General features: G+C 45.1%; 1 non-coding gene across 1 annotated transcript; it reads left to right on the top strand.

Moving 5' to 3' along the window:
- The first annotated feature begins 2,646 nt into the window (after positions 1 to 2,646).
- On the top strand, positions 2,647 to 2,718 carry trnae-uuc (transfer RNA glutamic acid (anticodon UUC)). Its single transcript has one exon. It is a non-coding gene; the product is annotated as a tRNA-Glu (tRNA).
- Positions 2,719 to 22,143: the final 19,425 nt, after the last annotated feature.

Raw genomic sequence — 22,143 nt, 5'->3', positions numbered from 1 at the left:
GTATTGGAGAGATGGTTTCCCTTCTGGGTGATGCTCCCATCACGCACCCGCAGACATATCGGCGTCGTGCAAGTGTAAACTTTGTCTAAATTCCCACATTCTGTTTTTTCGAACTGTGATTTCGCTCAAAAGCACAAAATTTCAACACTCGCAATGTTCAAACTTTAACAAAGTGCTCATAGATATGTTTAGCGAACACCTGGAAGAACTTACCTGGGGAATTTCGGTTTGAGGGCTCTTGAACTTTAAATGGAAGGACGGGAAATTTGCCTCGAGGCTGCGGAATGTGGAGATGTGTTCTCCATGTTAACTGATAGTGGTTCGCCATCCCAGTGCTTCCAGATGCAGGGCTGCCCTGACCCACCGGGAGGTTTCTTTGATAAACTGTCCCGGGGGCTTTCAGCCGTGCCGTGACGTCATAGAGCGGGCCCCCAGTGATGGCCTGCAGCTGCTGTGACGCAATAATGATGCTGGCCCCGGAACATGAATACAAATTAGTTCATGAGTCACGTGGTACTGAATCATTCTTTGGAATGTTCTTTCAACTTCACGAATTAATATATGACAGGAGGTAAATGGGCAGGGTTACACCTCGGGTCCACTCTTCCTTCATTCGCAACACCCCACACCCACCTCTCATTGCCCCAAGGCACTTTACCCTGCAACCGCCGAATGTGTAATACCTGCCTATTTACTTGCTCCCTCCTGAATATCCAAGGGCTCGAACATACCTTCCAGGTGAAGCAGCACTTTACCTGCACATTTTCCACAATCGAGTCTCCTACATTCGTTGCTCACAGTGTGGTTTCCCCAACGTAGCATGAAGCATAAACTGGGTGACTGCTTCGCAGAACATCTCGGTTCTGCACGCAACAAAAGGCTTCTGGTTGCATGTCACTTTAACACGCCACCCTGTTCCCTGGTCAACTTCTCTGTCTCAGGTATGCAGCAGTGTTCCAGTAAAGCTCAGCTCCTGATGGAAGACCAACCCCTCATTTTCCACGTGGAGATCCTATAGCCCTCCAGTCTTCAACATCGAGATCAATATTGTTTGACCCGAACTCCACCATGACCTTGACCCCTACCACATCCACACGAGGCCTTGTTATCACATCGTGTGCTGTTACACACGACTTATTGTTAGCCAGGAATAGTCTCCATTAACAGTTAGTCACCCTCCGACACAGATCGTTGTTCACTCCTTTGTCCCTCCAATGTTCTCCCTCTGAACTGGTGGCAAAGAGAGCAATGTGGACTGGTATCCCTGAGCCAGCTGTTTGTCACATCTCCAGGAGCAGGTTTCTCTCCACTGGTGGATAATTAAATCATTTTGTTGTTGCGCTGACGTGAGGAGATTGTGTAAATATAAACTTTTCTAAATTCCCACCTTCCGTTGGTCGAACTGCGAGTTCACTCTAAATCACAACACGTGTCACAGCGCATTTGGAGGCCCACCTTAGCTCTGCTGGTTCTGCACAGCAAGTAAATGAGAGTCTTTTTTTGTATCATTCCCTTGCCTTCTCCCTGTAAATCTCCACATTGTTACATTGAACATGACCACCGAATTCCCTTTTGTGTTCGTGAATCTGCCTCTTTGTCATGGTCAGACAGGGATTTACGGATCCGAACCACTCCCTGTGAGAAAATGTTCTTCCTAATGTCACTTTTACTTTTTTTCCAAATGGTTTGAAATCTCTGCCGAAATTTTTGGGAAATTGAAAGGATTCTCATTCCTGCACATGAGGCTGAATTGATTTAATTTCTAACGTGGGCTACCATGCTGGTGAGAGGGTTGAGTTGTCTGGACATCATTTAACAGAGGTATTTAATGTAAGGTAATGTAGCTTGGGTTTCTGCACACGTTGTTTCAGCTTGTGTCAATTTGTTGATGAGAAATCGGCAGACTGGGTTTATTGGGTCAGCAAAAGTGAGGACTGGAGATGCTGGAAGCCAGAGTTTCGATCACAATGGAGCTGGAAAAACACAGCAGGATAGACAGCAGGAAAATCGACGTTTCGGGCAAAAGCCCTTCATCAGAAATAGAGGCAGGACGCCCCCAGGGTGGAGAGATAAATTGGAGGTGGGGGTTGTGCTGGAGCGAAGGTAGCAAAGAGTAAAATAGATGAGTGGTGGTGGGGATGGAGGTGACAGGTCAGAGAGGAGGGTTTAGCGGATAGGTGGGAAGGGAGATTGGCAGGTAGGACAGGTCATGAGGTCAGAGCTGAGCTGGAAGGTTGGAACTGAGGTAAGGTGGGGGGAGGGGAAATGAGGAAACTGGTGAAGTCCACATTGATGCCCTGGGGTTGAAGTGCTCCGAGGCGGAAGATGAGGCGTTCTTCCTCCAGGCGTCGGGTCGGGAGGGAGCTGCGGTGAAAGGAGGCCCAGGACCTGCATGTCCTCGGCAGAGTGGGAGGGGGGTTGAAATGTTGAACCACGGGGCTTTGGGGTTGATTGGTGCGGGTTTCCCGGAGGTGTGACTTTACCCTCCAGTCTCCCCAATGTTGGAGAGATCGCATCGGGAGCAATGGATACAAAAAATTACATTGGTGGATGAACATGTGGAAGTCTTCTTACCACCACGGCACGTGTTCGATTCCCGGGCAGCGAAGCAATTTTCATTAGAGCATACGAAGGTACATCCGTGTCTCCCTGGTGGTCTAGTGGTTAGGATTCGGCGCTTTCACCGCTGTGGCCCGGGTTCGATTCCCGGCCAGGGAAGCCATTTTCAGCGCGACTATTGGTTAGCCATTCTGCCTACGTGCGCTGTGCAGTTATTTATTGATCTTCATAGTTCCTGGGTGCTGCAGTGTGTCGTGGCTCGTAGGAATTGTGTCCTGATTCAGATTTGTTTGTATGTGTAGGGGTGATTGCTTTTGTAGTTAAGTTCTTGGTTCGCGTGCGTTGTTTTCCTGTAGAGGCTGTTTTGAATTTACCATTGACTGTTCGCTCTTCTGTGACATCGAGAAATGGCACTTTGTTGTTGTTCTCCTCTTTTGTGAATTTTTTGCCAATAAGGATATTGTTGATGGTGTTGTCGGTTTCCTCTAATTTGTTTCATTTTGTGCTGACAAAAGTGTCATCACTGTGGCGGACCCAAAGTTTGGGTTGGATCATTGGAAGGGCTGTTTGTTCGAGTCTCTGCATTATTGCTTCTGCGAGGAATCCTGATACTGGTGGTTTCATGGATGTTCCGTTGATCTGTTTGTTAGTCTTGTTACTGAATATGAAGTGGGTGGTAAGGCACAGCTCCGCACCTCCAGTGTTATCTTTGCTGATGAAGTTGGTGCTGTTTGGTGTTTGTGTCTTTGGTTCTTCTAGTAGTGTCTTCAGTTTTCTTTGGCGACGTTGATGTTAATGGATGTGAACAGGGCTGTTATGTCAAAGGACAGCATTATTCCATCCTCTTCTACCTTGGTGTCTTTGGTGTTCAAGAATTCTTGGATGTAGTAACTGGACTGGCGTGAATCTTCGACTTGGTGTTTTAGTCTTCTGTGGAGGCCTTTGACTAGTCTGCATATTGGTGTTCCAAGTAGTGAGACTATGGCCTGAGGGGGTCTCCTGGTTTGAAGAGGAGGAGAACAGCAACAAAGTGCCATTCCTAGATGTCACACAATGGGGAACTTCAAACTAGCGTCTACAGAAAAACAACACACGCAAACCAAGTACTTAACCGCAGAAGCAATCATCCCAACACCCACAAACGAAGCTGCATCAGGACATCATTTCAACGAGCCACTACACACTGCAGCACAGAGAAACTACGAAGAGCACAAGAGAAATATGTATATAATGTATTTAAGGAGAAAGGGTCCCCAATAAACCCAGTCCGCCGATTTCTCATTGATGCTTCCAAGCTGACTCTCAAAAATTCGGTTTGTCCTTCCGTTCTTTCCTATGTTATTTTGTGGGTTTTGAAAACTTTGCCAATCCACTGACTGAGTTTTGGAATTGGGAAGTTATGTTGTGGCTGTACAGGACATTGGAATATTGTGGAATACTTTTGGAATATTGTGTGCAATTCTGGTCTCCCTCCTACCAGAAGGATATTGTGAAATTTGAAAGATTTCTGAAGCACCAATGGGTCCACAGAGGGTAGCGGCCCTTCTGCTGCCCTGTGTGTGGGAAGGCCTTTAGTGATTCCTCTGCCCTGCTGACGGACCAGTTGGTCCATGCCAGGGACGGCTGTTCTCCTGCCCTGAGTGCGAGATGCCTTTCAGCATTTCTTCCCAACTGCTGAGACACCAGTGGGTCCACACCGAGGAGAGGCCGTTCTTCTGTCCCGAGTGCAGGAAGGGATTTGCTCTTTGCTTTGACCTGCTGGCCCACTGGTGGGTCCACATGGGCGAGAGGTCGTTCAGTTGCCCTAAGTGCAGGAAGGCCTTCAGCAATTCCTCAGCCCTGCTGTTCCACCAATCCGTCCACACCGGGTTGAAGCCATTTTCCTGCCCCGAGTGCGGGAAAGGCTTTATCTGCTCCTCCACTCTGCTGAAGCACCAGTGTGTCCACAGAGGGGAGAGGCCCTTCAGCGGGCACGAGTGTGGGAATTGGTTCATGTTTTCCTGCAACTTGCGGAAGCACCAGCGGGAGCACTAACGCTCCCAGCATCAGATCCCACCGGTGTTCTGTCTTGAGTCACCCAATGGACTGAACCTCATGCCAGTTCTGACAGTGGGTGCAGTGGGAGAGTAGGTGAGCTGTTTTTGTTTTCTGCTGGACTGCAATTACCTCCCCCCGCCCCAACAACCACAACCTCACGGTGGCTCAGGGCGTCACGGAGACTCAGTGCTTAGCACTGTTGCCTCATGGCACCAGGAACCCAGGATCAATTCCTTGGGGGTCTGTGTGCAATTTGTGGAGGCTAGGAAAATTGATCTAACTGGGTTACTCTTCGGAGGCTCAGTGCAGATGTGTTGGGCTGAAGGACATGATTCCACACTGTAGGAGTCCTACGATCCTATGAACTTTGCTTTCAGTGGACACTGCTGCTCATTGGGCCCGGGACTGCACATTGGCAATGAAATTATCCAGAGAAACATAAGGCCGCAAGGTATTGGAGCAGAAGTTAGGCCATTCGGCCCATCGAGTCCACTCTGCCATTCGTTAGAGTCAAAAAAATGGCAGATGCGATTAGCTTCAGTGTGGAAACAGGTCATTTGTCCCAACAAGTCCACACCGACCCTCCGAAGACCCATTTCCCTCTGACTAATGTATCTACCTCTATGGGCAATTAAGCATGGCCAATCCACATGACCTGCACATCTTTGGTTTATGTAAGAAAACAGGATCACCCAGAGAAAACCCATGCAGACACTGGGAGAATATGCAAACTCCTCACAGACAGCCACCTGAGGAGTGGTCGGCGTTTTGGGTATTAACCCTTCTTCAGGACTGAAACGTTCACTTCTCTATTTGAAACGATTTACAGAATGTTGCTGGGGTTTGGAGGGTTTGAGCTACAGGGAGATACTGAATAGGCTGGGGCTGTTTTCACTGGAGCATCGGAGGCAGAGGAGTGACCTAATAGAGGTTACAAATTCATGAGAGGCATGGACAGGGTAATAGAGAAGGTGTTTTCCCTGGGATGGGGCCGTCCAGAACTGGAGGGCATAGGTTTAGGGTGAGAGGCGAAATATATTAAAGGGACAACTTCCTCATGCAGAGAGTGGTACATATATGAAATGAACTGCCAAAGGATATCGGTCAGGTGCTGTCAAATGGGACGAGATTAATTTAGGATTTCAGGTCAGCATGGACAAGTTGGACCGAAGGGTCTGTTTACATGCTGTATGTGTCTCTGACTATTATTCCGGATGGAAGTTTAAAATAGAGTCCAAGTAACTTTGAATAGTTCAATCTTGTTATGCTCACCACCTCCAATGTTTTAAATGAATCCCTCTGAGCGATACTGTTTAAACATGCTGAGTTGGACAAAATATCCTATCAAGTTCAACACAAACCCACAGTTGATGAAGTCAGATGTCACACGATACCAGAGTAGTGCTGCGTGAGTGTGCTGGGCACACAACCCAGAGGTCGATGGATCAAAACCATGTGATGCTATTGCTCAATGTCTCCATAAGCTGCTTTCCTTGGCAAAGGTGCTCTGTTCTGTATCTTGCCTTTGCATCTGCTTCCCAAAGCTTCTTCAGTGGAGGAGTGGTAGTGGCAGCTGGAGCCCAGGAGTTCAACAACCCACTGGAGCTGGAGGAAGTCCGAGCTCAAAGAAGCTGGAGGCTGAATTTGCTCAAGGCTTGTATCTATTACCTTATTTAAATGGTATCTACTGTATGGGGTATGGTTTACGTTAAAACCGGAGGATCATGTCAGAGTGTTTGTTTATATTGAGCAGTTGTAGTTGGTAAAATACATTCCCTGGAGGAGCACCTTCTATGTTGCTGCATTTCTTGGCTTCTACCCTTCCCCCATTTGTTATCTCCCATCCTGATTTTACTCTTTTTTTTTTGGTCGAATTTAATTTCATATTAATCAGACTTGGTATTCACTGTATGCCAGTAATTTGTTTGTTCGAATATTGTAAGTCAAAATTAATGGTGTAATTTCATTTCTGATGTCAGAATTTGACATTGAATGTGCAGGTGTGAATACCAGTAAGTTGTGAAAATGACTCAATAACTTGTGATTTTATAGCAAAAAGAGCAGTTCACCGCAATCAATGGGATTGTCTCATTTGAAGGTGATGAGTTGAGCCTGACCAACAAACCGTTTCATGCAGTCACCCAATTTAATTAAAGTTTTCTTTAACTTAATTGAAGATAATAACTCTGGCATGCTAAAATTTATACAATTTGTTTATAAGACTTATTTATATGTCCATTGCTCTGCCACATTGGGGAGACTGGAGGCAAACTTGCAGAACATTTCAGGGAGCAGCTCTCGGACTCCAAAACTAAACGACCCCACCGCCCTGTGGCTGAATACTTGAACTCCCCCTCCCAATCCGTCAAGGGCTTGCAAGTCCTGGGCCGCATCCCCCTCCAAGATCTAGCTACCTGACGCTTGTAAGAAGAACACTTCATCTTCCGCCTTGGGACTCACCAACTACATGGGATCAATGTTGATTTCATCAGCTTCCATATTTCCCCTCACCCTCACTCCCACTCCACGCGCCTTGTCCCAGATTCAAACCTTCCAACTTGGCATTGGCCTCTTGATCTGTCCTACCTTTTTATCTTGCTTCCCACCTATTCGCTCCACCCTCCTGTCTTACCTCTCACGATCTCTCCCCACCTCCATCGACCTATTTCATTCACAGCTACCTCCCATCCATCCCCATCCCCTTCCCAATTATCTCTCAGACCCTTTGGACCAACCTTCATTCCTGATGAAGAACTGATGCTCTAAACCAAGACTGTGGTGAAGGAACATCCTTAACAAGAAAGAGCTCCCAATTCAGATGTATTCCTCGTTTGTTTCCCCGTTCTTCTAGAAATAAGAAATGTCCTTTTCTTCCACTGGAAAGTGGTCGTACACTTTGCGGTGTCTGAAGTGTTATACCACTCCACTTCTTTGCCCACCTTTTAAGAATCCTTTCAACCTGATTTTCGGATAATGGTGGCGGTGACCAAAAGCAATCATTTCACTCCTCTTCAATGCCCCATTTCTCCTCCTATGAACCACTTTGACATGTTGTATGAGTGTGCTTGGTTTTCAAAATGTAATTTGGCCATTGAAGTAAACAGGGTTAATCTTGATCGATCGCTAGCTTTGTTTGCACTAACTGTAATTATCCACCAATTTGCTGTTTTCCACCAAAGCTGGAAACAATGATCTGTATTTATGTTGCACTCAGGTGTGAAAAATCATCCCAAGAATTGCAATGTTATTATCGTTGACTGAAGCTATAACAGGAGGCATTGTGTGGCAGTTTGAGACTAAAAACGTGGCTGGAAAGAATGTAGATTGATGAGGAAAGTCAAAAAGTAGAATTTCTGGCCACAATCTATCAGTCGAGCTTGATTAAGTGGTGGCTCTTCAAAAGCACCTTCCAACCACCACCTCAACCACCAAGAGCAGGTAAGTGTACATACAGCATTCCAACTGTGAAATATATCGCATTGCTTCTTTGTTATTTATCAAAATCCTGGAATTCGCTCCTGAACATTAATGCGGACCAAATCATAATTGTGAAGCAATTTAAGAGGCAGTTCAGCACCACTTTTTCAAGGACAGTTTGGGAAGGGTTGTTGGCAAAGCCAATGATATTCACATCTCATGAAATAATAAGCAAAGAGGCATGGACAGAGGATTGGCTGACCAATGATACAATTAGGATAAGGGGCATGTTCAGGATAGCAAATTGTAACTAGTAGACTGCCACAGGGGCCACAATATTTTTACAAAATGCATATGAAGTCCTTGGATAAGTAAAGTGAATGCACTATTGCCAAGATTGCAGAAAAGATGGTTGATGGGGCGGCAGGTGGTGAGAATGACATGAAATATCTGCAGAGGGATATAGACAGATTAAGCAAATGAGCAAACCCTTGGCAGATGGAATAGAATGTGGGGAAATGAGGTTGTGCACTTTGGCAGGAGGAAAAGCGTTGAATGTTAAATGGAGAAAGCTGTTGAATAGAGGGATTTGGAAGCCCATTTCCATGCATCTCTTCAGCCAAGTTCAGTGAATAATAGGGAAGGCAAATGGGAAGTTGGCCTTTAAATAGATGATACACGTAGGGAGGTTATAGTGAACCTATGTCAGGCACGAGTCAAGCCACAACTGAGCACTGGGAGGGTCATTTACCAGAGGAAAGATATACTGGCTTTGGAGGCAGTTCAGAGAAAGTTGACCAGGATGAAAAGAATATCACATGAAGAGAGGTGAATAGGTTGGGCCTGTACTTATTCGAAGTTAGAAGATTTAGAGGTAACCTTATTTTCACATAAAAGATTCTGAGGATACTTGACGGGGTTGATGTGGAGAAGGGAATAACCTGCAAATGAGGGATTACATGTTGACGACAGATAGGAATTGTTACTGAGGGCAGTAAATCTGTGGAACATGTTACTACAGAGTGTTGTTGAGCTTCGGTCATTAAGTACATTCAAGGCTGTCAGATTTTTGTTTAAACCAGTGAGGGAATTGAGGATTATGGGGAAATGGCAGGGAAGTGGAGTTGATGCTTACCAGAGCAAACGTGATGTGAATAAATGGCAGAATTGATTCAATGGGCTGAATTGAATAGTAAGTAATAAAGGGGGAAAGGATACAACTAGCAACTACAGGTCAGTCAGTATTTGAAAATTAGAGATTGTACGGAGTTGGTGACATTTTGGCATTGTTACTGGATTTAACATCTGGAGTTTCAAATTGATGCTGCTTTGTCCCCGATGCACTTTGCAATCAATTAACATATCTGGAATATAAAGCTTATCGCTGCTTTGTTGATCTTAGCAATTGATATAAGGACCTATCTTGTGAAGGAAGGAAATCTTTAGTCCTTATCCAGTTAGGCGATTGTGTCACTCTTGATCCACAGTAATGTAATTGCCCTCTGAAATGGCACTTGGTTTTTCTGGGAGATAAAGTGCCACATCCTATGAATGAATAAAGGAAAATATTCAGCAGAAAATTGTGACTGAAGTGAAGATTGTGATCTAGTGATACTGGTTAAGTAACCCAGAGATCTAGGTCTTCTGAGAACGAAAATTCAAATCCCATCATGATCCCAGTAAGGATAAAAGATCTTTGAAAGCTGCTCTGAAAGTCCAGTCTTCACAATGACACTTTCTGACACTCACTGCTTTCCTTCAGTCCAAATTGTCTGTGCTGACCAGATATCCTAAATTAACACAGTCCCATTTGCCAGCACTTCACCCATATCCCTCTCAATTCTCCCTACTACCAGACGCCTTTTAAAATGCTGTAATTACACCAGCCTCCACCATTATCTGGCAGCTCATTCCATACACTCAGCACCCTCTGCGTGAGAAAGTTGTCCATAAGGTTCCTTTTAAATCTTTGCCCTCTCACCTCAAACCTATACCCTCTAGTTTTGGACTCCCCTACTCTGGGGAAAAGATTTTGGCTATTCACCCCATCCATGCTCCTCATGAACTTCTATAAAGTCACTCCTCAGCCTCCAATGTTCCAGGGAAAACAGCCCCAGCCTATTCAGCCTCTCCATAATCGCTCAAACACTCCAACTCTGGCGATAGCCTTGTAAATCTTTTCCAAACCCTTTCACACATTCACAACACTTTTCCTGTAGCAGCGAAACCAGAACTGAACGCAATATTCCAAAAGTGGCCTAATCAATGTCCTTTACAGCCGCAACATGACCTCCCAATTTCTGTACTGAAATGCACTGACCTATAAAGGCAAGCATACCAAACACCTTCTTCGCTATCCTGTCTACCTGGAACTCCACTTTGAGGAAACTTTGAACTTACACTCCAAGGTATCTTTATTGAACAATTCCCGTAAACTGTAGATCCTGCCTTGATTTGCCTTTCCAAAACCCAAATTTCAAAATGGAGTTGAGAAATGTATCAACCGTAACTGAATAGTGGAACAGACCTGATGTGCCGAATTGCCTACTTTCTGTACCAATGTCGTATGTTCTCTTGCTGTCCTACACACAGAGTGTGAGAGTTGGGAGTGGAATAGGTCATTTGGTCTTTCCAGCTGGCACCAGCACTGAGCAGTTCATAGCTGGATATGAATATGCCGGAATCTAGGTAGATAAGCTGGAACATTTTATCACTGGAGCATCAGAGGTTGAGAGGTGACCTTGGAGAGGATTATAAAATCATGAGGGGTATAGATGAGGTGAATGGCACGTATTCTTTCCCTAGGGTGGGCGTTTCAAGAATAGGGAGCAAATTTTGAAGATGAGAGGAGAAATATTTTTTAAAAACATGACGGCATCATTTTGTTTTAAGACAAACAGTGGTTCGTGTGTGGAATCATGCCCAGAGGAGCTGGTGGATGTAGTTACAATTACAATGTTTAAAAGACATTTGGATAAGCACATGAATAGGAAAGGTTCGGAAGGATATGTACCAATCACTGGCAGGTGAGACTAGTTTAGTTTCAGAACACAATCAGCATGGACTAGTTGCACTGAATGGTCTGTTTCTGTGCTGTATGACTCTGTAACTGTTCTATACTGGTATTACAACCATTTTGTTGCATTCCCCCATAACCATCCACTTCTTTGTTCTTCAAAGTCAAATGATCTCAGCCTTGAGTACGTTCAACGACCGAGCTAACTGCAAGAAGACATCCACACTTCTGCACTCAATTCCTCTGGCTAATATATCACTTGCTTTGCTCATTGCCTGCGGCGCCCGTCTGGCAACTGGCATTGACTTGTTTCGAAGGATGCTGAGGCCCCTTTATCCATCCACACATCATTCCTGATGAAGAGCTCGTGCCCAAAACGTCGACTCTCCTTCTCCTCAGTTGCTGCCTGACCTGCTGTGCTTTTTCGCGCCACACGTTTCAACTCTGATCTCTAGCATCTACAGTCCTCATTTCACCACATCTCAACATATCACCATTTAAATAATGCACCTCATATATTTTTTTACACATCAAAAGCTGTAACTTCACATTGTGGCACTGCGTTTGCCATGTGTTTGCAAATTGAGAAACAGACCTGGATCAACTTTTCCACAACCCGCCCCCTCTCTCGATTCACTCATTCCTTTCAGTTGCTGCAAGACAACTATCGAATACCAGAATGAAAAAAAAATGGAAAAAGTGGTGAGAAAATGACAGTTGTACTCACAAATGTTAGACAGAGGAATGAAGTTACAGTCTGTGGTGAGGTTTAATATTATTAAGAGAGAAAGGAACAGCAGCAGCTTCAGAGCTCACGGTCCAACTTCCACATTTCGACAATGACTAATTGGCTGGACGACCAAACCCCTTCCGGTCCTCCAAGATTCTCCATTGGTCCATGGAAAGGAGCTCGCGCGCCATTTCTGCATTCAACCAGGAGAATGCTCAATGCTTTGCTGACACCAGCGGACATGCGCAGTGCTTGCTGACACCAGCGGAGCATGCTCAGTATGCTCTGCCGCGATGCTGCTGTTAATGACAAATTTTAAAGTTAAAAATCACACAACACCTGGTTATAGTACAACAAATTTGTTTTGAAAGCGCTAGCTGTCGGAGCGCTGCTTCTGCGTCAGGCAGTTGTGGAGTATAAGACCGTAAGACAGAATTTATGACCTTGAGGAGAAAGCTAGAGCCTCCGAAAAAGTCTTTTGGACTACAACCTGGTATTGTGTGATTATTAACTTTATACACTCCAGCCAAACACTGACACCTCCAAATCATGACAAAGTTTTAAGTGTCCAAATGCGAAAACGAGAGAAAATTGCCGAAGCCATTTTTTTTTTTTGCTGCAATGTCTTTTCCCTGTGCCTGTGCATTTTATTCTTTTTGGAATTTGTCTGGCTGCTCAACGTTTCTGTCTTTACCCCAGGGTAGAGGTATTCCAAAGCTAGAGGGTATAGGTTTAGGGTGAGGGGAGGGGGAATATTTGAAAGGATTTAAAATTCTAGGAATAGAATATTCGCCGCTTACAGGGCGAAAGTGATGACTGCAGATGCTGGAGATTAGGGTCCAGAGCGCGGTGCTGGTAAAGCACAGCAGGTCAGGAAGCATCCGAGGAGCAGGACAATCAACGTTTCCGGCATAGGCTCTTCACCTTGTCCTCTCCAACATTTCTAGTGGCTGAGCAGAGGCTTATAGGCAAGTTTGGAACACATGAGGATGGCCTCAGCCGAGACCTTGGGTTCATGTCACACCACAGGAGACCCAGCTACACGATACACACACTCTCTCTCTCACACACACTCTTACACACTGGCACGCTCGCGCAGACCCTCCCTGACAGACACGCTCTCTCTTAAACATACACAAATACACCCCACACACTCACGGCCACGCATACACTCTCTCACATGTTATATTCCATCACACACACACTTTATCCAGCACACACACGCGCACACACACGCACTCTCTTATGCATGACTTACACACAGCAGTCTTTGGGGTGAATTTGCATTTGCAGGATTATATATTTGGAAATAGAACCCGTCTGACTTAAGATTGGGATACAGACATACTATAACCTCTCAGCTTTCATGTGTTGTCTGACCTTGGGTGTCACCTCCTTTTATAAAACATTTTGTTACCTGGAGAATGTGATTTAAAAGAAGTTCTGGAATTTACATATTAACGAACCGAAATCTGCAACCGATTTTAAAAGGTGAAAGATTAGATTAGATTAGATTAGATTACATTACAGTGTGGAAACAGGCCCTTCGGCCCAACAAGTCCACACCGACCCGCCGAAGCGAAACCCACCCATACCCCTACATTTACCCCTTACCTAACACTACGGGCAATTTTAGCATGGCCAATTCACCTGACCCTGCACATCTTTGGACTGTGGGAGGAGACCGGAGCACCCGGAGGAAACCCACGCAGACACGGGGAGAACGTGCAAACTCCACACAGTCAGTCGCCTGAGGCGGGAATTGAACCCGGGTCTCAGGCGCAGTGAGGCAGCAGTGCTAACCACTGTGCCACCGTGCCGCCCACGATTAGATTAGATTACTTTACAGTGTGGAAACAGGCCCTTCGGCCCAACAAGTCCACACCGACCCGCCGAAGCGTAACCCACCCATACACCTACATTTACCCCTTACCTAACACTACGGGCAATTTAGCATGGCCAATTCACCTGACCTGCACATCTTTGGACTGTGGGAGGAAACCGGAGCACCCGGAGGAAACCCACGCAGACACGGGGAGAACGTGCAAACTCCACACAGTCAGTCGCCTGAGGCGGGAATTGAACCCGGGTCTCTGGCGCTGCGAGGCAGCAGTGCTAACCACTGTGCCACCGTGCCGCCCATTTTTTTTTTTTTTTTTTTTTTTTTTTTTTTTTTAAATAGGACTTTACACTTGTGGTTTATTTTGAAAATAAATGTTAAAAGTTCATATGCACCACTTTAATCTTTCTGAATATAATGAGACGAGATCAGTTTGCGTACAGACAGCACCATTCTTTTCATATTAAAGGCCAAGTTATAACTACATAATGCTTATTATTAGATAATTAGTAAGTTATTCAGCTCTACCAAAACTCCTGTAGTCTCAACCAGTGCAGTAGAGATGTGTGTGACATACTGCTCTCCAATGCTTACGATACAGTGCTATAACTTCAGATTATCCCCTTCATCATAGGCCTCAAGGCCCTGTCTGCAAGTGACCTCAGCCAGTGTCTTGATATCTCCCATCACCATTCTTAAGATAAGCATTAAGAGTAATAGGTCTTTATAAGCATCCTCAGATCAGTGAAATTCTCATGCAACAAGAACTCAATGATGAGCTGGCCTCTAACAAAATGGGAGGCAAGGTAAGGGAGGGTGGGGCTGTAAATGATGATGCTTGGAAAATGCAATCCCGAGACTGGACCATTGTATTTCATGTGTTACATTACCGTCACATTACCATCTAAAAATTTGCTCATCTGGATTTAATCATTTTTAAAAAAAGACTTAACAGCAATCTGGGTTTCTTCAATATATCATTTATGTTGCATGGCACTATAATATTTGCTATATATTCTGTGTCTTATGATCCTATTCCGCAGCTACCTGATGAAGGAGCAGCGTTCCGAAACCTAGTGCTTCCAAATGTTGAACTATACCCTGGTGTTTGTGTGATTTTTAAACTTTGTTTCCAGTGAATACAACCCACACCTCCCACTGTTGCCAGTAAACGTTGCAATGCCAATGAAACAATGAACCTGCAGTCCTGAAAAATTGACAATTTCTGACAATATCAGCTACTCATTCACTGCTCCTTCTGAGATATGACATTGGAAACTTAGTGCTGGAAGCTAAAAGCAATGAGCAACTTTAAAACAAAAACCTGTTGGATCTCACGGCTTTCAACAAGCGTTTAAGCCTAGCAGTAAGTTCAGGTAATTTCTACATCGCCCCAATTTTGTTACAGCTTCAGATCTCTCCAGCAAAAAGGCGCACAAAAAGTAGGTTTTTTTAAAAAAGCTCAAGCTCAAAGTGCACACACACCCCAACTCTCCCCATCCCCACTCTCTTTATTATTGGTCAGCTGAGATGTTGCTTTGGAACTAGATCCCTGGTACAGCCAGGTAAAGCATGCAGCTGGGACGACTGAGTGAACCCTTTCCCACAACAGCAGGCTGCTTCCCAAAAAAGGACAAGAGTGAATCAGATGGGGTGTTTTCCCCTGAAACTGGTTTCATCCTTAGAATCTGAAGTCCAGATTACTCACTGAATTCCAATTCTGCCATCTGCCGTGGCGGGATTCGAACCTGGGAGCCCCCAGTGGCATTCAGCCATGACTCGTTCAATTCCCCCTGCGATGGCACGTGAACTCACTGGTGCCTCCGCAGGTGGGAGGAGCAGGTGAAGCCCTTCTGGCATTTACAGCAGGTGAATGGCCTCTCTCCAGTGTGGTCCCGCTGGTGGGTCAGCAATGCAACTGACTGAGTGAACCCTCTCCTGCACATGGGACACGTAAATAGCTTCTCTCCCTTGTGGACCCACTCGTGCGTCTGCAGATGGCAGATCCGACTGAACCCCTTCCTGCACACTGAGCAGGTGAATGACCTCTCCCCGGTGTGAATGCATCTTTGGGTTTCCAGCAGCGATGGGGAAGGGAATCCCTTCACACTGTCCCCACATTTCCACGGTTTCCCCTTTGGGGGAGCTTTCCTTATGTTGCTTTGGATTTGAAATTACAAACAGAACGGGAACATAGTCTTTCCCACCGTGAGGGGTGAGATTTTGATTCCTCCAAGCTGAGTAAATGGTTTGAAGCACTTTTCACAGTCAGCGCACTGAATCTCCATTATTCGGTGTCTCAGTATTCTTCCTGCCGCACCAGTGTCCAAAATCTTTCAAGCAAACAAAAACAATCATGCCTTCTTGATTTGAAAGGCTGCTGATCTTCAAGTCCCAATCAATCAAATGGCTCTGTCAGAAGTTGATGGATCATTTGCTTTCAGATTTCTTTCTGCACATCTTCCTGCAAAATAAATCACAAAATAAGTGATCATGGTCAGTACAGTTAAATGAACATAACAAAGGTGGCAATTTCGGTAGATTTCCAGATGCCTGCTGATCACACATTATCCAGCACACAGAGACCTGACAACACTTATGCAACCAGATAGCCTTAAGTGTGTTTGGAGGAAAACTTCATTTCAGTGACAATAGCATGGAATAAAGTGCCTAAAAAGGTGCTGGAAATGGAGCTGAATCAAGGATATGAAAATGAAATATCAAGGCTGCTTGAGAAAAGAAAGCCAGTTAGTTACTGAATGACTTCCTGCTGTCGGAGTAAATAAAAAAATGATGACAAAAAAGGACGTGACCCCATTACTACATTAGAAGGTGAATAATAATTGCAAATAAACTTTTACAACAGCCAACAATATCAGATATACACAAATGAAGCATCATACGTCTACATTTTATATCAATGTCCTCATCCCTTAAATGCTGCTCAGTTCCATAAGAAATTACCCTTTTAACTGTGAACATGAGGAAAGAAGCAATCCTTTTCTAGGGTGCAAACTGTAAACCTGCCAAACTGAAGGAATACACTAGGAAAACGCTCTTACGAGAAAAAAAGAGTAGCTGAGCACCTTTGGAGACTCTGCTCCCTCCCTGGATTCACTCCAGTTGCTACAAGTGAACAGTGTTTCATCCACCCCATCTCCCCCTCCCTCCCCCGTCCCACTCTCGGAGGATGGGGAATGGAAAGGGGGTGACATTGCTTTGCTCCAAGATGCTGCCCAAAGGGAGGGAGTTTCACTCTGAAACTGACAGGGCTGCATCCCCGTTGTGACGTCAACAATGGAGGGTGTGCTGGACAGCTGCCCTGCAGTTGAGGCATTTGTGGAGGGTAGTAAACTTTGCAAACTCCTACTCTCCTCGAAGTCAAGCAGTTTGAGTTCAAGGAAAGCAATGGTTTCAGTTTTAGGCTAGAAAACCTCCTCTGTGCCATGGGAACCCTCCTCCCATGGGGAATGCAGGGTTACAGATTCATAGTAACAGGAGGGGTAGGTCATTTAGGCCAAATACTCCAACCCTGGCAACATCCTTGTAAATCATTTTGGAACCATTTCCAGTTCACAACATCTTTCCGACAGGAAGCAGACCAAAATTACATGCAATATTCCAAAAGTGGCCTGACCAATGTTCTGTACAGTGGCAACATGAGCTCTCAATTCTTTTATTCGATACTCTGAACAATAAAGCAAAGCATAACAAACGCCTACTTCACTATCCTATCTGCATGCGACTCTACTTTTAAGGAGCTATCAACCTGCAGTCCAAGATCTCTTTGTTCAGCAACACTCCCGAGGACCTTACCAATAAGTGTAAAAGACCTGTATTGATTTGCTTTTCCAAAATGCAGCACCCCACATTTATCTACATTAACCTCAATCTGCCACTCAGCTCATTGGCCCATCTGATCAAAATCCCGTTGTAATCTGAGGTAATCTTCTTTGCATCCACTACACCTCCAATTTTGGTGTCATCTACAAACTTGGTAACTATACCTCCAATGTTTAGATCCAAATCATTTGTATAAATGACAAAATGTAGTGGACCCAGCACCGATCCGTATTACGCACCACTGGTCACAGGCCTCTAGTCTGATAAGCAACCCTCCATCACCACCCTCTGTCTTCTGCCTTCGAGCCAGTTCTGTATCCAAATGGCTACTTCTCCCTATATTCCATGAGATAAAACCTTGCTCACCTGTCTCCCATGAGGAACCTTGTTGACTGCCTTCCTGAAGTTAATATAGATCACGTCCACCGCTCTGCCTTCATCAATCCACTTTCTTACTGAGAGTCATAGAGATGTAGAGCATGTAAACAGACCCTTCTGTCCAACCCGTCCATGCCGTACTGATATCCCAATCCAATCTAATCCCACCTGCCAGCAACCAGCCCATATTCCTCCAAATCCTTCCTATTCATATACCCATCCAAATGCTTCTTAAATGTTGCAATTGTACCAGCCTCCACCACTTCCTCTGGCAGCTCATTCCATACACGTATCACCCTCTGCGTGAAAAAGATGCTCCTTAGAGCCCTTTTATATCTTGCCTCTCTCACTCTAAACCTATGCCCTCTAGTCCTGGACTCCACCATCCCAGAGAAAAGCCTTTGTCTATTTGTCCGATCCATGCACCTCATAATTATGTAAACCTGTATAAGGTCACCCCTCAGCCTCCGACGCTCCAGGGAAAACAGCCCCAGCCTGTTCAGCATCTCCCTGTAGCTCAGATCCTCCAACCCTGGCACATCCTTGTAAATCTTTTCTGAACCCTTTCAAGTTTCACATCTTTCCGATAGGAAGGAGACCAGAATTGCACGCAATATTCCAACAGTGGCCTAACCAATGTCCTGTACAGCCGCAACATGACCGCCCAACTCCTGTACTCAATATTCTGACCAATAAACGAAAGCATACCAAACGCCTTCTTCACTATCCTATCTACCTGTGACTCCACTTTCAAGGAGCTATGAACCTGCACTCCAAGCTCTCTTTGTTCAGCAACACTCCTTAGGACCTTACCATTAAGTGTATAAGTTCTGCTAAGATTTGCTTTCCCAACATGCAGCACCTCGCATTTATCTGAATCAAACTCCTTCTTCAGAAAACTCAATCAAGTTTGTCAGACATGATTTCCCACGGACAAAACCATGCTGACAATCGCTAATCAATTCTTGCTTTTCCAAATGCATGTAATCCTATCTGCCAGGATTCTCTCCAACAACTTGTCTCCCACGGATGTTAGGCTTTCTGGTCTTGCGTTCCCTGGGTTTTCATTACCACTTTCTTAAATAGTGGCACCACATTCGCCACCATCCAGTCCTCTGGCACCTCACCTGTTACTATCGATGATACAAATATCTCAGTAAGAGGCCGAGCAATGATTTCCCTGGCTTCCCACAGAGTTCTAGGGTACTCCTGATCAGGTCCTGTGGATTTATCAATTTTTATGCATTTCAAGACCTCCTCCTCTGTAATGTGAACATTTTCCAACATGTCACAATCTATTTCCCCACAGTCTATATCTTCCATGCCCTTCTCCACGGTAAACACTGATGCAAAATAATCATTCAGCATCTCCTGCATCTACTGCAGTTCCACACATAAGCCGCCTTGCTGATCTTTAAGGGACAATATTCTCTCCCTTATTACTTTTTTGTCCTTAATGTATTTTTAAAAACACTTTGGATTCTCCTTAACTCTATTTGCCAAAGCTATCTCATGTCCCTTTTTTGCCCTCATGATTTCTCTCTCAAGTATGCTCGTACTGCCTATATACTCTAAGGATTCACTCAATCTCTCTGTCTATACCTGACGCATGCTTCCTTGTTTTTCTTAACCAAAATCTCATTTTCTCTAGTCATCCAGCATTCCCTACACCTACTCGCCTTTCCTTTCACCCTAATTGGAATAAACTGTGTCTGGACTCTTGTTATCTCATGTCTGAAGGCTTCCCATTTTCCAGCAGTCCCTTAACCTGCGAACATCTGCCGCCAATCAGCTTTTGAAAGATTTTGCTTAATACCTGAATCTTCCTCCAATTTAGAACTTCAACTTTTAGGTCTGATATATTATTTTCAATCACTATTTTAATGTTAATAGAATTGGGGTTGTTGGCCCTTAGGTTTTGCACCCTCGCCAGTATGTACATCCTCATTGTGAATTAGAAAATTTCCTTGTACACACTTAACAAATTCCTCTATTTGGCAGATAGGTAAATGGGCAGGAGTTATGCTTTGGGTCCACTCTTCCTTCATTCCCATCAAGCCAACCCCCAATCCCACCCCAATAGTCCAATGGCATTTACCCCTGCAACTGGCGAATGTGTGACACCAGTCCATTTACCTATTCCCTCCTCGCTATACAAGGGGCCAAACTTACCTTCCAGGTGAAGCGGCACTTTACCTGCACTACCCACAACCCAGTGTACTGCATTTGCTGCTCACAATATGGGCTCATCGACATTGGGGAAAACGAAGCATAAACTGGGTGACTGCTTCGCAGAACATCTACGTTCTGCCCGCAAAAAAGACCCTGACATTCCCAATTCCACACCCCACCCTGTCCCTGGCCAACATCTCTGTCTCAGGTTTGCTGTATTGTCCCAGCGATGCTCAGCACTAGTAGAACGAAGAGCACCGAATATGACACTTGGGGACCTTACATCCCTCCGGTCCCAATATCGAATTCAATAATTCTAGGGCCTGAACTCCATAGTATCCTCGTCCCTACCACACACACCAAGCCTTGATATTGCATAGTCTGTCATTCCACACTACTTAGCCACGAACAGATTCCATTAACAGTTATTCACCCTCCCACGCAGATCGTTATCAACTCCTTTTTCTGTCCAACAGTTCTTCCCTCGCTTTGGGCTCTGTCCTGATCTCCGCCTTCCTCCCACAATATCTCCTGCATATAAACCAACATTTTCCCAATCACCATCAGTTCTGTGGAAGGGTCACCGGCAACTCCTGTTTTTTGTTTCTGATATACAGCATCCGCAGTTCTTTCAGATTTTTATTGAGAGAGAGTTGGAAATTTTTTCGAGAGACAGAAAGAGAGGGGTGAGAGACAGACCAGATATGAACTGTTGATCTCCATTCTTACTCATAACGGAAAATCATTGTAGTGCTATCACTTCCCTTCAGCATGAAGGGAGGTCACGGCGCATCCGTGAGCTGGTTGCGCAGCGGTAGCGGGTCTGACACCAGATCCGAAGGTTGCTTGTTCAAATTGCATCAGGCTCACTTAAATCAACTTCTTACATTCCAAATCAAGAAAGGAACACTTTCACTCCGTGCATCTCTTCAGCCAAATCTTCTTTGCGGAAACTTTCGATCACACGTGAAGCTTTGCTGTCAGTTTGATTTGTGAACACTGTGTCAGGGAGGTGGTGTGCCCATTGTTTGGGTAAATGCTCAGCTCCCCGCAATGTGAGAAGTAAAACACAAACTGTTCATCACGGGATTTAAACACACAGCCACTTCGTTCAGTTGGTGACCGCGCGGTGTGAATAATATTATACCGATATTTTTACAACATAATCTAGAAATTGCCAGTTTTGTGTTTCCATCTATCAGGAGGTCCCAGCTCCTTCTGTCATAGCAGAGTGACAGCGAGTTCAGATAGAAATGTTTCCCACCAACAGCAAAACCTTTCCTCTCACTGGACATAAATTATCTTTATTCAACAGAAGGAGCGGAAACTACAGTCTGACGGCCCCTCTCCATATTAACGGTGAGCCTGAATTTTATAAACGGTGTCAGTAAAATCCAGTGGCGGACACTGATTTGGTTCAATCTGTTTTTTGCCAAGCGTAATTCACCGAGAGGATGCTGCTGTGTGAAACAGCGTGGGGAATTAATGCAGGGCGTCCTGCGCATGGGACACACCGCAACTGATGTGTTTCACCTTCACCAGTTTATTCCTACTCTCAGAGAAGAGAGGTTTGATGATTCGGATCATAGCAGGCCGACAGAAAACAGGAGAAGAGCACTCAGACCTTCACAAGCTTGTCTCCACAGCTGGGTCATCGTGGCCCGTGTATCAGAATGGGATAGTAATCTGCATCTACTGACTGGAAGCACAGCAAATTGGAGTGCTGGTGGGACTGTCACACAGGAGAAAACGGCTTCGACCTATCAACTGGAGTGGCTCACAATGCGCAACTCCGCTCACCTCAACTGAATAACTGTAAACAAATTACTCAGTGATTCAAAGGAATACTCGGTTTTGAATCTGCATTGTGGAATGGACCTTCGAGAATGACGTCAACACACCTTCATTGCTGTGATGGAGTATCCTGTTGGGCAGAATATATCTGTTGTCAAATTTCCTACGTTCTGTTGGTCCAATTCTGATTTCACTGAGAATCATGAAATGTGGGACAGCGCAGACTGAGGCTACGCAGCCCACCTTAGCTCTGCTGGTTTTAAACAATATGTAATTAAGTGTCTCATTCTGTACCTTCTCCCTGTAAATCTGCACATTGTTACATTGAACATGCCCACCGAATTCCCTTTTGTGTCC

Source organism: Chiloscyllium plagiosum, unplaced genomic scaffold, assembly GCF_037043375.1.
Source record: "Chiloscyllium plagiosum isolate Xiang-an unplaced genomic scaffold, Cpla_swu_hap1 HiC_scaffold_27, whole genome shotgun sequence".
In the NCBI taxonomy this organism is placed as follows: Eukaryota; Metazoa; Chordata; class Chondrichthyes; order Orectolobiformes; family Hemiscylliidae; genus Chiloscyllium; species Chiloscyllium plagiosum.
This window is presented reverse-complemented; position numbering and strand designations above follow the sequence as displayed.